Genomic DNA, 12,749 nt, shown 5'->3' with positions numbered 1-12,749 from the left:
CAGCTTGTGCTGTTAGATTAAAAAATTGAGGCAAACCTTATTTTAAAGTACTTTTTTTTTTTTTAAAAAGAAGTTTGTTCTTTGCAGCTCCAACTATTTGGCAAGTACTTTTGCACTCTAGTAATTTAAATGGTATGGATAAACAGAGAGTATTATGATTATCTATCCCTATTACTCCCAAATTCTGGACTTTTAGGAAAATGAATTAGAAATATGTGCAGCAATTATACCAAAACAATTGGAGTCATGGAACATAGTTTTAAATCTGATGCTTCAAACCAAAGTTTTCACCCAAGATACTTTAGGTAATGTAAATAAAGAAAGATAAGAACTCAGTGAGGGATGAAATAAAGCAATTTTCCCTCTGGAATAAATTTCACTTCTCAATGCACTGATTTTACACCTGCAACGTGAAAATATTGCTCTAGAACTTGTTGCATTAACCAAAAGAAAGATATTCCATGCACATACTGAATTTTCAGTATAAATCAATAGATTTATTTTCAAGTTAGTTGGTTCAGTTCAGTTCAGTCGCTCAGTCGTGTCCGACTCTTTGTGACCCCATGAATCGCAGCACACCAGGCCTCCCTGTCCATCACCATCTCCCAGAGTTCACTCAGACTCACGTCCATCGAGTCCGTGATGCCATCCAGCCATCTCATCCTCGGTCATCCCCTTCTCCTCCTGCCCCCAATCCCTCCCAGCATCAGAATCTTTTCCAATGAGTCAAAACTTCTCATGAGGTGGCCAAAGTACTGGAGTTTCAGCTTTAGCATCATTCCTTCCAAAGAAATCCCAGGGTTGATCTCCTTCAGAATGGACTGGTTGGATCTCCTTGCAGTCCAAGGGACTCTCAAGAGTCTTCTCCAACACCACAGTTCAAACGTATCAATTCTTCAGCGCTCAGCCTTCGTCACAGTCCAACTCTCACATCTATACATGACCACAGGAAAAACCATAGCCTTGACTAGACGGACCTTAGTCGGCAAAGTAAATGTCTCTGCTTTTGAATATAATATCTAGGTTGGTCATAACTTTTCTTCCAAGGAGTAAGCGTCTTTTAATTTCATGGCTGCAATCACCATCTACAGTGATTTTGGAGCCCCCCCAAAAAAGTCTGACACTGTTTCCACTGTTTCCCCATCTATTTCCCATGAAGTGATGGGACCAGATGCCATGATCGTCGTTTTCTGAATGTTGAGCTTTAGGCCAACTTTTTCACTCTCCTCTTTCACTTTCATCAAGAGGCTTTTTAGCTCCTCTTCACTTTCTGCCATAAGGGTGGTGTCATCTGCACATCTGACATTATTGATATTTTTCCCGGCAATCTTGATTCCAGCTTGTGTTTCTTCCAGTCCAGCGTTTCTCATGATGTACTGTGCGTATAAGTTAAATAAGCAGGGTGACAATATACAACCTTGACGTACTCCTTTTCCTATTTGGAACCAGTCTGTTGTTCCATGTCCAGTTCTAACTGTTGCTTCCTGACCTGCATACAGATTTCTCAAGAGGCAGGTTAGGTGGTCTGGTATCCCCATCTCTTTCAGAATTTTCCACAGTTTATTGTGATCCACACAGTCAAAGGCTTTGGCATAGTCAATGAAGCAGAAATAGATGTTTTTCTGGCACTCTCTTACTTTTTCAATGATCCAGCGGATGTTGGCAATTTGATCTCTGGTTCCTCTGCCTTGTCTAAAACCAGCTTGAACACCAGGGATTTCACGGTTCACATATTGCTGAAGCCTGGCTTGGAGAATTTTGAGCATTACTTTACTAGCATGTGAAATGAGTGCAACTGTGCAGTAGTTTGAGCATTTTTTGGCATTGCCTTTCTTTGGAATAGGAATGAAAACTGACTTTTCCAGCCCTGTGGCCACTGCTGAGTTTTCCAAATTTGTTGGCATATTGAGTGCAGCACTTTCACAGCATCATCTTTCAGGATTTGAAACTGCTCCACTGGAATTCCATCACCTCCACTAGCTTTGTTCGTAGTGATGCTTTCTAAGGCCCACTTGACTTCACTTTCCAAGATGTCTGGCTCTAGATTAGTGATCACATCCTCATGATTATCTGGCTCGTAAAGATCTTTTTTGTACAGTTCTTCCATGTATTCTTGCCACTCTGAAATGTTATAATTTTCAGAATGGGGAAAGAAAATAATAGTAATAATAGGAAACATTTACTGAGCATTCAATGATAGGCCTGGGAATATACTAAGAATTTTATATACATTATCTAATTCAAAGAAATAGTCTTGATTTGATTTATCTGAAACCACTTCACAGGTAGTACAAAAGTGAATCTCCAGAGGCATTATATTTCTGTGGTGCTTAAAACTTCTCTGTTCTTCCCTAGCTATAATCTCTTAAAGATACTTCATAGATACAGTACATACGGATGAAGCTAAGAAGATGTTAGGTGGAATTGCCTAAAAACAACCAAATAAGGAACAGCAGAGCTAAAAATAGAAGCTAAATCCTGCCCTGTCTCCTATCTTTATTTACAAAATGAGAAAACCTTGTGGATTGCTTTCAAATTTCTTTTTGGTTTCAGAATCCCCACCCTGTAAGTCTTTGTCCAAGGCCCAGGACGTTTAGAAAATAGTGCTGTTTACTATCTTACAGTCAAATCTACGCTTGTCTGCTGTCCACCTCCTCTCTACCTTCACAGATGTCAAGATGGGTCCTAACTCTGCACTTTAATCCAACAACTAGCATGGTTGTTCATGCTCTGGGAGTTTGAAAGAAAAATAACTAGTTACTAAGAATTCTCAATATCCTTTGGAAAGACGAAAGTGAAAGTGAATTCGTTTCCGACTCTGCGACCGCATAGACTGTAGCCTATCAGGCTCCTCTGTCCATGGGATTCTCCAGGCAAGAATACTGGAGTGGGGTGCCATTTCCTTCTCCAGGGGATCTTTCCAACCTAGGGATTGAACGCCGGGTCTCCTGCATTGCGGGCAGACGCTTTACCATCTGAGCCACCAGGGAAGCCCTTGGAAAGATGAAGGAATGAGATAATTCCAACTGGGAGAATCAAGGAAGTTGTCAACAACTCCAGTAACCATGGGGCTGGTGACCAGCAGGATAAATACAAGCCATTTTTACAGGGCTGACTCTGTGGGCAAGCTCTGTGAGTCTGGGGAACTAGAGCAGTGAAGCATATCCGAATGGAATGGCTTCATTTGCTTATTTCCTCTACATTATTCTTCATATCTAATGCTCAGCCCCCAAATGAAAGTCAGTGTGTTTCTCTGTGTGTGTGTTTTAACGATTTAATGAACAGATAAATAAGAAACTATTAAATCAATGGGCATCCCTGGTGGCTCAGACGGTAAAGAGTCTACCTGCAATGCAGGAGACCTGGGTTTGATCCCTGGGTCAGGAAGATCCCCTGGAGAAGAAAATGGCAACCCACTCCAGTATTCTTGCCTAGAAAATCCCATGGATGGAGGATCCTGGTGGGCTATACCCCATGGGGTCACAAAGAGTTGGACACACATTAAATCAATAGTACAATAAATGTATTTATTCACCTGCTGAATGAATATTTATTGAATATAACTCTGGACCTAGTGGTGACCCACATAGCATTTATAATTTAATGAGGAGAGTTTATAACTTAATACATTAAACAACTAATCACAATTAATTTGTTTTTTTTCCATCCACCCTGAGATCACGTCTCTCTCACATCTGCCTGCAAGTCATCCAGTTAATTACTTCTTGAGCCAAAAACTCCTTCCTGCTACACCATGGACCACCTGGCTGCCATTTACTGAGGGCACCTCTAAGGGCCCATGGGGAAGACAGCAGAAGACGAGGCAGGTCTCTCCCTCATCTGCTGGCTCCATCACCTCACCACACAGACTTAAATGGGCATGTACATGTCACTTGATAGTTGTGCAAAATTAAGGGAAATCACAAAATATGAAGGGAGACATATTAAACTTTGTGCTAAATGAGACATCAGGGATCGAGAAGGGATTATGCACAAAGCGAAACCCTCTGTAAGGGAATACAGTAAATTTGTTCTGAACTATGTCCTCTGGACTCAGCTGGTCCTCCCTTTCATCCCGAAAGCACCTTTTAAAATCCCAGCTACCTTTTGGGAAATGCCAGCTTAGATCGGTAAAATGCTTTTATTAATACTACACCCTGAAAACAGCAATAGTCATACAAGAAGACAGTGCATATAAAAATGCCTTGCCTTATTCACAGAGGCTTAGGAGAGAGGGCGGTGCAGACTGTAGGGCAGCTCTAGCCACCACCACCCCTGCAGCTGCCCTTAGAGCTGCCACCGTGTGGATCATTCCCCCTGGGGATGGGTGAGGGGGGAAGCCTTTCAAGACTGCTTCCACAGAGGAATATTACAGATGTCAGGCATCTCTAGACAGTGGTCTTGCTTTTAACATGCTAGCCCCCAAACAGGGAGTGGGCAGAAGAGTTCCCTATTGCTCTCTCAGAATACTCCCTGGGCCCTTTCTGATGAAAAAGTAAGTGAATGTTGCCAGTGGCCAAGAGAGGTCACCAGGGATGGGGCCAACATCAGAAGCCCAAGGACAGGAAGGTTCTACCTGTAAGCAAGAACGCAGTCAGGAAGTTCACTTCCCTTCTTGTCAACAAGACTTTCATGAGCACCTACTAAGTGCAGGCCTGTGCTGAGGTCATGGATCACTGATGTGAGTGAGCAACAAGCAATGATAAAAGCGTGGAGCCTCTGGGAGAAATTGTGGGAATGCAGATGCAGGAGCCACGGAGGCATCCATGCCCGAGAAACCAGCTCCTGAAGCAGGAAGGATGGAGCAGGGGCGCCACATCAGTTAGTTAGAGAGACTACAAATTCCATCTTGTGCAAGAAGAGAACCACTGAGCAAGCAACTCCTGAGATCAGTGCCACCGCGGGACAGGAGCTGTCACTGGGCAGTGCTTATTTCCTGCTGCTACCTCGGGAGGTTTTCCAGGTGGTGGCAGTGTTAAAGAACCCACTTGCCAATGCAGGAGACAGAAGCGACGAGGGTTCTATCCCTGGGTCGGGAAGATCCCCTGGAGGAGGTCATGGCAACCCATTCCAGTGTTCTTGCCTGGAGTATCCCATGGACAAAGGAGCCTGGCGGGCTAGAGTCCATCGGGTCACAAAGAGTTGGACACGACTGAAGAGACAGCGCACACACACACATACACACGGGGAGGCAGACATGAGAGGCAGTTTGCTCCTGACTCCCAATGGGACAGAGCTTCCCTGGTGGCTCAGCAGTAAAGAATCCGCCTGCAACGCAGGAGCTGCAGGAGACGTGGGTTCGATCCCTAGGTCGGAAAGATCCTCTGGAGAAGGGCATGCAGCCCACTCCAGTATTCTCGCCTGGAGAATCCTGTGGACAGAGGAGCCTGGCAGACTGCGGTCCGTGAGGTCACACAGAGTCCGACAAGACTGGAGCGACTCAGCACACACACACACCCCACAGGGACCGGATGGGCGCTCCACAGAGACTCCAAATCCTGGGGGTTAGTATGTTATTAGGTTTCCCTCTTGGCCTCTCTGCTCACCTCAGACCTCAGGAACCCCTGAAGGCTTGGCCACAGACTTGAAGTGCCCCAGGTCCCTGGTCCCGCTGCTCAGGGGGCACCCTGCCCTTGACCACATTCTCCCCAGGGTCCGGCGGGCTGCTTTCTCCTGTTATACCTTTGTTTTCCTAGTCTGTTCCCCCCTCCTGGGGCTTGTTTGTGTAAGAAAACCTCTCTCCCTGTTTCCTGTGTCTCTGTCATTTCCTCCCATTGCCATTCTACACCGTGGCACTGAGGGCCATTGTTTTCCTTTCTAACCATATTCCAGTCTCTGGGAACCAGCCAGTAGGTACAGGACAATGTGGAGGAAGGCAGGTCTGCCGGGGCTATTTCGGAACCACTCTTAAGCACCAGAATATCACAGTAAACCAAACCGGTGTGGGGGGTGGAGTGGTGTTTGCTTGTCAGCTAGGGAAGGAAGAAACTCAATATCAGGAGACAGCTCCTGACCAATTAATCCTCGGCCACTATCTAAACGGAGGCGTGTTCCCAGGAGCAAGACTGGAGATGTCTGACAGGGCTGATAACCATCTTTGCGAGAGGAAGCTGTGACTATCCCACTTGTTTTCTGGGATTTTGTCATGTTCTTACTGCTTTTTAAATTAACTAAAAAAAAAAAAAAAAAAAAAAATCAACTGAGCTGTATTAAGAGGGGAGCTAAACAGAGATCTGAAACCCAGCACAGGACCTAGGGATGGCAAGCGAAACCCGCTTAGGAGTGGATTTCCCTGTGGTTCTATTCAGTGCTCTATCTAGCCTGTTAACTTTTTTGATCAGCCCCACGATTCACCCAACCCGTACTGGAGTGTAAGGTAAGCTGCTTCATGCTTTCCTGGCAGAGTTTGAATTACACAGGCTCTCACAGGAGATCCTGGGTCGTTTTCCTGAGCACAGGAAGAGGAGTTGGAAAAGCAGCTGGCCTCTGGGAAGAGAAATGTAATGCCTTTTTATTTACCATAGAAATGCCCATGCTGGGCTGCTGTGTTGATTTCCAAATATAAATGGGAGGAAACTGTGGTCCCCGTGCCACTAAGCAACACACTGGCTTAGGTTCGTAACCTTGGGCATTTCTTTAAGTGCAATTCCAATAAAATGAACTGAGCAAAGTTTGACGTAGGAACCTCAGCTTGGTTAATATATCAAGCAGCACGTTTATTTTGACTGTCACCTAGCAGAAGTACATGGTTCTATTTTGGTAGCATTTGTTCCATAGAACACTCATGGCTTTTGCCAGTTCCTTTCATTATACTTTTCCCACCAGTTATGACACTAAGGGTCACTCATCAAAGAGATTTTGTTTATTTCATGTTTTACAGGGCAACGTGGCTGCCAGGAACATGCAAACTTCCAGGTTTCTGTTAGAAGAGTAGAAAGTTGTAAAGTACAAATATAATAGAAACATATCAAATTCCCGTATTTCAAATAAAGATGTGTTTTTCATTAAAGGATTAAGGCATGCCCTGTGCCACCCCCATGCTGCAAAGCTGCTAATCTTAGGACACATTTTAAATACCGAGCCAGTCTCCATTTATAATTCGAGAAAACAACAGTCCCTACTACTTAGGACCAGGGGCAAATTTAAGTTGTAAAACTTTTTCAGGGACCCCATTCCCCCAAAATCAGATTGGGTGCATGCTAAGTCACTTCAGTCGTGTCCGATTCTTTGTGACCCCATGGACTGTAGCCCTCCGGGCTCCTCTGTCCGTGGGGTTCTCCAGGCGAGAATACTGGAGTGGGTTGCCATGCCCTCCTCCAGGGGATCTTCCCTGACCCAAGGATCGAACACATGTCTCCTGTAGCTCCTATACTGCAGGTGGATTGTTTACCACTGAACCACAGGGGAAGCCCAAGATCAGATTAGCAGCAGTCATTTTAGAGGAGATATTCTGTTAAAAATAGAGGGACATTAAAAAAAAAAAAAAGATGGAGAGAGATTTCTTTTTTAGGAGGGTATTTTTCAAAGATTCTTATATTGCTGGGGTTAAATCATTGCTCTATACTTGGGTTTTAAAAAACTCTAGGACATATTGAAATATTTAAGGGTTAAATGAAATGAGTTTTGAGCTGTGCTTTAAGATAAAAAGAGAGGTGAGTTGGAGAGGTTTATATGAAACAAGACTGATGAAGAGTTGTTGATATCTGGAGGTGATGGGTAAACCAAGTTTCCTTATAATAATCTGTCTATTTTTGCATGTTTCATCTGTAATAATAATGTACAAAGTGAAAAAGAATAACAGAGGCAAAAAATAAATTTATTTTTCAATAAAGAAAATTAATGTATTATTTCTTTAGTTTCTAATTAGGTAACAGTTCACTAGCATGCCACTCTGAGGTTGTCTTCTCAAAGAAGTCCAGCATGTTAGAACTGTTGGAAATTCAGAAATCTGAGCAGGTACATCATTTCTCAGGTGTCCAGTGAAAGAAATGCAAATCACACATTAACTGCGTGCAAATGACTTGACATTGTTAACTCAGTTATAATAACTCTGCTGCTGCTGCTAAGTCACTTCAGTCGTGTCCAACTCTGTGCAACCCCAGAGACAGCAGCCCACCAGGCTCCCCTGTCCCTGGGATTCTCCAGGCAAGAACACTGGAGTGGGTTGCCATTTCCTTCTCCAATGCATGAAAGTGGAAAGTGAAAGTGAAGTCGCTCAGTCGTGTCTGACTCTTTGCGACCCTATGGACGGTAGCCCACCAGGCTCCTCAGTCCATGGAATTTTCCAGGCAAGAATACTGCACTGGGGTGCCATTGCCTTCTCTGTATAATAACTCAGAGTAATAATTATTCAGTCTACACAATTTCCAATCCAGACCTCCATTTGCCCCATCTTAAGCCAGAGGTAGCCTCTTCCTCCAAAAGTCTTCCTTAGGCATCTCTCCATAACATTTGAGGAGTCAATTATTTTCATCACTTGATGTATTTCTAGACAGAATGAGATTTACAAGGAAAGTCTGAGAAATAGTAGTACTGGTGAATAAATCTGAGAAATGGGTTTTACCATGTCTGGTTCTACAACAAGCAAATACACAGTAGCTTAACTAAAAGTGTTCCAGAATTGCTTCACTGGGATGAGGTCCTTATATGAAAAGATAAAACTTTCCTTTGCCTATAAATGAGAAAGGACCCTTTCACTTCCACTGATAATAATGCTTGATACATGCAAATCTGTATTTTCTAGGATTACATCTCAGGCTCATGTCAGTGTTCCTTCTCTGTGCTTCTGAGAACAGAGTCTTGTGTATCAAGATCTTTTCCATCACAGTTTTGGCAATCAGATTTGGCAATCACAACATCTGCTTCCTGGAATATTCTATTTTTCTCAGTTTACCTATTTTACTCAAATTACATCTGTATATAAATCTGCAACAAAAGGGTCTTCCCAGGTGGCTCAGTGGTAAAGAATCTGCCTGCCAGTGCTGGAGATTCAGTCGAATGGGTTCCATCCCTGGGTCAGGAAGATCCCCTGGAGGAGGAAATGGCAACCCACTCTTGTATTCTTGCCTAGAGAATCCCATGGACAGAGGAGCCTGGTGGGCTACCCAGTCTATGGGGTCGCAGAGAGTCAGACACAACTGAGCTGACGGAGCTTGCACACATGCATGCCCACATGCAACAGAAGCATTAAATAACGATTCACTGAGATAATACTTTCATTGTCAAAGCGTCCTGTGATGAGATCCTCAGAGCTGCCAGCAAATAGACTGTCTACAAAAGGAAGTTAGGATCTGGGCCCAGAGATTCATTTCTTTATGTGGCCCAGATGAGGAACAGATAACTGAGCCTAATATTTTCCTAACTAAGCATTTATGGTATTTTGAGTCTGTGCTTCCAAAGGAGGGTCAGTAGCCAGCCTTTGGCACTGCCTGGGGAAACACCTCACTTTGGCGAGCACAGTAGTTATATTTCAGGCCATCAGAAAGACGGGCTCTCCGCTAAACCGAGCCGAAATAGAAAAGAATCCTTACCTCTGTGTGGGTTAAATAAAGATCACCAGTTACAACAGTCGGCCTCAAAGGGTTGAATGGGCCTCTCCCAGACACTCATTCTACTTATCTGGGGTCTTAATCCCAGTCTGCACCTTTTGATCAGGCAGCCCCCAGACCACGGATGACTTATCAAAGGGGTTGGAATTTGCACTGTGCCCATTGCACGTCATCTTGCTGGCCACTTGTAGGCTGGATTGTGGGACTAACACTTCAACACTCGCCAGTGGAGCCCTGGGGAGAGGGGTGGCTCATGGTGTCCATCACAGGCGAGGTGCCACGAGTCAAGTGGGAGGTCAAGCAGAACACGCCAGAAGGCCTCCGGCAGCCTCTGAGCCTCTTCCCAGCTCTCCGCGATAACAGAAACATCCTTCCTCGCTACGGCTGGCAACAGGGCTTGCTTTTTTTTCTTTAGAATGTAGGAACAAAACCCCTTCCCTTTTACACATCCTCTCCTTTTCAGGGTGGTCCTGCTGTCTCACCAGCTTCCCATTTCACCCCAGGAGGCGGCTCCCACCTGTGCCACCAGCCGGCTGAAACTTTCTGATCTTCCTGTCTACAGATTTCTGTTATCAGCCTCCAGGCCTGCTGTCTCCCAGCATCTGCTTTTAAGGATAGCAATAGCCCCCAGGCCTTCAACTCCTCTCCAAGGGGAGCTGGACTATTACTAAGATTAATTACTACTCTCCTCCCCGTTGGATTTCCCCATCGCATGTGCCCCAAACCCCAATTCAGAGCCAGCCTTAGCTAAAAATTATAAAACAAGGAGGTTGATTAACCCTTGGTGGCCCCTCTCCACACCCTCAAACCAACTCCTGGACTAGCAGAAGCCACTCACTGTTATCCCCCACCTTGTCCTGATGTCTTTGCGTAGTTTCTTCTCCAACATTTTCTTTTCCACCTTCCAGAGTATAAACATTTAGTTTCCTTGCATTGCATTTTCTCCTGTCCCATCCCAGTGAATTACCCTCTGAGAAAAAGTTTTGAACAAGTTAATTAGTATTAACACAAAGATGTTGATAGATAAAGAAAGCTGAATATGTGATACCTTCTGAAAGTAGTTTAATATGACTTAAAAGAAATGTGTTTAATGCCAGAATTTTCAAGTACCAAGGAAAGCAACTGGCCCAAGAAATATTTATTTAGGGGGAAAGGGTCCTTTCCTAGCATCTCTTTTTATACAACACAGCCAGCCTTTCCTCTATAAGGTTGATCGTGGTTAATTTCCTATCAAATTTTCCCAAGCTGGAACTCATACTTCCAGATAGTTTTTGAACATAAATGTAGTCTGACAACTGCAATAAATACCAGTTAATTTCCTCATCACTTAACGTTTTATTTTTCACTAATGACAGCTTCATTCAATCCTGTGGAACTAGCATAGCAACCTACCTGTTGATGTTGGCTACTAAAAAACTCAGGAAGACATTAAGATCATTTAAAATCCAATTTTTGGCTAATTCTAGACTACTTACTGACATATCATGAGGAACTGAAAAATAAATGGAAAAGATGGGGAAGGTGAAAGAACTGAGAGTCTGTTCTTCCTACTGAGGACAGGAACTGCCTTCACATTCAAATTTTGAATATAAAGTTAGTAATATAGCTTCTAAATAATTCACACATTGGTTTTTTTTTTTTTTTGTCACTTGAGAATAGTCATTATAAAATTATAAGTCTCACAGTGAGGAGGAAGTCTTCTCAAATAACAAACCTAAAATTTCCCTGCTTCTTGCTGATTCCAGAGGATCTTAAAATATCCATGAGTGCTTGATCTGGGTAAATGTCCTATTTCTATATGAAAATAGTTACCTAAATACAGTTTAGGAAAAGATAGTATTTCTTGATTCTTTAAGCACCTCAAGAAGGGAAATCTTCCCTGGAGAAGGAAATAGCAACCCACTCCAGTATTCTTGCCTGGAGAATCCCATGGACGGAGGAGCCTGGTGGGCTATAGTCCACGGGGTCACAAAGAGTCGGACATGACTGAGCGACTTCACTCACTCACTCACTCACTCAAAGTTGTCACTTACTCTTATACTAACGACACTCTCTCCTCACAGAGTCAGTCTCTCACAACTTAACAGATTTCTCTTTAAGCCAGCTTGTGCTTTTCATACAGAAAATGAAACTTTTCTGCTCCTGTGCTGGGAAAGGAGATGCCAATATCTTCCTTATTTCACTTTTAGTCACTGTTGTGAATCTGGGGGCACATTAGCTTACTTGGTTGGAAATAACAATTTTAAAAGGCGGCACATACTTATTGCCTGTGAATCAGAGCTGAGGCTTCAAAGGCTCCGGGAGCTTCTGAATGCGCCCAAGGTCACCCAGACATTGGTGGCAGAGTTCAGACTCAAGCCCAGGAGGCTCTCCTATCCGCTGATCTGAAGGTCGGCAGCACAGACGGGCCTGAGGGAGCCAGTCAGCTTTGTATCATCCACTTCACCTGAACCACAGCCACGTGTCCTTCTAGGCTGTGCTGTTATCACCAGTGGAACCAAGTGAAAGAGACAGTGGCCCACGCAGCCCCTGACAGAATCAGCTTGCCAGAGGGGACACACTCCAAGAGGCAATGTAGCTGACTCTGTTTCTCTGTCCTTTTAGAACCCCAATCTCCCCCTCTGTGCTTCAGTTGAAAAACTCACATGTAATTCAGAGTTTGCATGCACGCATGCTCAATCATGTCTGACTGTTTGCGATCCCATGGGCTGTAGCCCACCAGGCTCCCCGTTCATGGAATTTTCCAGGCAAGAACACTGGAGTGGGTTGCCATTTTCTACTCCAGGGGGTCTCCCCAGCCCAGGGATTGAACCCATTTTTACTGTGTCTCCTGCATTGGCAGGCAGGTTCTTTATCACTGAGCCACCTGGGAAGCCCAAATTCAGAGTTTATCTTCCCCATATATCTAAACGGGCTTCCCCGGTGGCTCAGTGGAGAAGGAATCTGCCTGCAGCGCAAGAGACACAGGAGCTACAGGTTCAATCCCTGGGTCGGGAATATCCCATAGGCTCCCCCTTCAGACTTTCGTCTTCTTTGGTAAACCCATCACACCTCTTTGGGGCTTCTCTGATGGCTCAGATGGTAAAGAATCTGCCTGCAATGTGGGAGACCTGGGTTCGATCCTTGGGTCAGGAAAATCTGCTGGAGAAGTGATGGCAACCACTCCAGTATTCTTGCTCGAAGAATTCCATGAACAGAGGA

Source organism: Capricornis sumatraensis, chromosome 13 (genome assembly GCF_032405125.1).
Source record: "Capricornis sumatraensis isolate serow.1 chromosome 13, serow.2, whole genome shotgun sequence".
In the NCBI taxonomy this organism is placed as follows: Eukaryota; Metazoa; Chordata; class Mammalia; order Artiodactyla; family Bovidae; genus Capricornis; species Capricornis sumatraensis.
Note: the sequence above shows the minus strand (reverse complement) of the source record.